This window comes from Astatotilapia calliptera, chromosome 6 (assembly GCF_964374335.1).
Source record: "Astatotilapia calliptera chromosome 6, fAstCal68.1, whole genome shotgun sequence".
Taxonomy (NCBI): domain Eukaryota; kingdom Metazoa; phylum Chordata; class Actinopteri; order Cichliformes; family Cichlidae; genus Astatotilapia; species Astatotilapia calliptera.
Window position 1 is genome coordinate 41,504,774 of NC_137427.1, and position 2,737 is coordinate 41,507,510.

Here is a 2,737-nt window from a genome sequence, read left to right on the forward strand (position 1 = left end):
AGTTCAGCACGTGGTTAAAGCAGCCGGTCGTAGAGCTGAAGCAGGCGGTATCAACACATAAATCTACTCTACCCGGCTGAAATCACAAGACCATCTCTGACCGAAAAGCTGTAGATTTTTCTTGTTTGCACAAATTAATTCAGATTCACACTAATTCTGTTCACAGCTCCAACAAAATAAGGAAGAGGAGAGGGAGAGATACAATTAGATTGAATTACAATTGGATGGAAGTTGAGGATGAGAAGGAAGCTTAGGATGAGGAGGAAGAGAAGCAGCAGGACAGGAGAGATATTAAGCCCCTTATGTCAAACAGAGTGATTTGTGAACTTATTCATGAGCTCAGGAAGTAAAGGAAGTAATAAAGGAAGAAATGTGGAGGTAAGCATCAACGACACAGAGCTCTCAGTTCTCACTCCTTTATTTGTCTCCAACATCAACTGCGCATATCGCGCCACAAAACACAGGGACACACTTCCTATACACTGGGTGTGAGTGGAGCCCTCTAGTGGTCCACCACACATGCCCCCCCCCCCCCCCCCCCGAACACCCAGCAGAACTAGTCCAGGACCCGGGGCTTAAGCAAACGGCCGGAACAGCTGAACTGGGGGGGGGGTGGGGAACTGACAGAGGGCAACCCAGCCCGGGAGCGAGGCTGGCACTGGCGGTCAGAAAAAGCTGCAGACAACTCGGATTCCGTTGATTTTGGGTCGCTCCTGGGGGAAAAAACAGAATCCATCAGCCCGGTGGCAGGTGGGCGGGACCACCTGATCCTCTTGCATAACATGTGCAGGCTTAGGTCTGTCAACAGAGACAACCTCCTGCCGACCGCCAAAGTCCAAAATGAAATGTTTGTTGCCTGGTTTAAGAACCCTGTATGGCCTGTCATATGGTGGACGCAGCGGAGTCCTATGGACATTGTGCGTGACGAAAACGAAACGAGCAGAGTCCAACGAACTCGGAACAAATGTGTCAGGCAGGCAGTGGTGCACAGGACCAGGAACAGGAAATGAGTCTCTTGGGGGGCGAAAAGGCAACAAAGAGGTATCGAAACATGGGGGAGGGCTCTCAGGTACGAATTCCCTGGGGACCCGGAGAGGCTGGCCGAGGACCAGTTCAGCCGGGGAAACCCCGAGGTCTTCTTTAACCGTGCTACGCAATCCCAGCAAAAACCACGGAAGACGGTCGACCCAGTCGCCACTTGTTAAGGAAGCCTGGAGCGCGGCCTTAAGTGACCGGTGAAACCGTTCGCACATCCCGTTAGCTTGCGGGTATGCTGTGGTGCGGTGGACCTTGACTCCCAGGCCGTCAGCCATAGCAGACCAAAGCTCAGAAACAAACTGGGGGCCCCTGTCCGAGGTAATGTCAGCAAGGGGGCTGAAACGTGAAACGTTGACAAAAATGCCCTGGCCACCGTCACCGCTGTCGTGGACGCCAGGGGTACTGCCTCCGGCCACCTGGTCGTGCGGTCCACCACAGTCAAAAGGTGCTTGAAACCCTGTGACTGCGGCAAGGGACCAACCAGGTCCACATGAACGTGATCGAAAACGCCTACCCGACACGGAAAGGTTCGAGGGGTGCCTGTGTGTGCCGGTGGATTTTCGAGCGTTGGCATGGGATACAAACTGCCGCCCATTCTTTCACCGTCTTCCGAAGGCCCGGGCAAACAAACCTGGCACTGACCAGCTTGACCGAGGCCCGGACGCTAGGATGAGAGAGGGCATGCACCGAGTCAAAAACACGACGACGCCACGAAAGGGGAACCACTGGGTGGGGGCGGCCAGTGGAAACGTCGCAAAGAAGGTGCGGACCGCCGTCCCACACCGGGGTGTCCTCCAGCACGAGGCCTGTTTTTGTTGACTGAAGGGCAAGGACGTTGCTCAGCGGCCATGGCAGCATAGTCGACGCCGACATACATCGGAGAAACCAACACACGTGAGAGACAGTCAGCGACGTGATTGGACTTACCAGCCACATGCTGAATGTCTGTGGTAAACTCTGAAATGGCCGCCAACTGGTGCTGCTGGTGTGCGCTCCATGGGTCAGAGACCTTGGACATCGCAAACGTCAAAGGTTTGTGGTCAGCGTACGCAGTAAAGTTGCGACCCTCGAGGAAAAAACTAAAATGTCGTTTCGCGAGGTGCAGGGCCAGCAACTCCCTGTCAAAAACACTGTACTTGCGTTCAGCATCCCGGAGCGTACGACTGAAAAAGGCGAGCGGTTGCCAGAGACCTGAAACCCGCTGTTCCAACATCCCACCCACTGCCACATCGGACACGTTGGTGGTCAACGCGATCTCCGCCGATGGAAGCAGGTGGGCCAGCAGGGCGGCGTCAGCCAGCGCAGACTTGGCTGCTGAAAACGCATGGACGCGTTCCGGCAGCCAGTCAACCGGATCTTTGGCAGTTTTACCTTATAAGGCAGCATAGAGTGGCTGTAGCAGGTGGGCAGCTCTGGGGAGAAAGCGGTTGTAAAAATTTATCATCCCCAAGAACTCCTGCAACGCTTTAACCGATGTGGGACGCGGAAAAGCCAAAACAGCCTGGACTCTTTCGAGCAACGGAACCACACCTTCAGCGGAAATGCGGTGCCCGAGGAAATCCAGAACAGGCAACCCAAACTGGCACTTGGAAGGGTTGATGAGCAGGCCGTGTGCTGCCAAACGCTGGAAAACCTGGCGCAGATGGGACTCGTTCTGGCTCGCTGAGCAGCTGGCCACCAATATATCGTCCAGATAAAC

General features: G+C 54.8%; 1 pseudogene; it reads right to left on the reverse strand.

Moving 5' to 3' along the window:
* Window positions 1-665: 665 nt before the first annotated feature.
* On the reverse strand, window positions 666-1,633 carry LOC145429344 (uncharacterized; annotated as a pseudogene).
* Window positions 1,634-2,737: the final 1,104 nt, after the last annotated feature.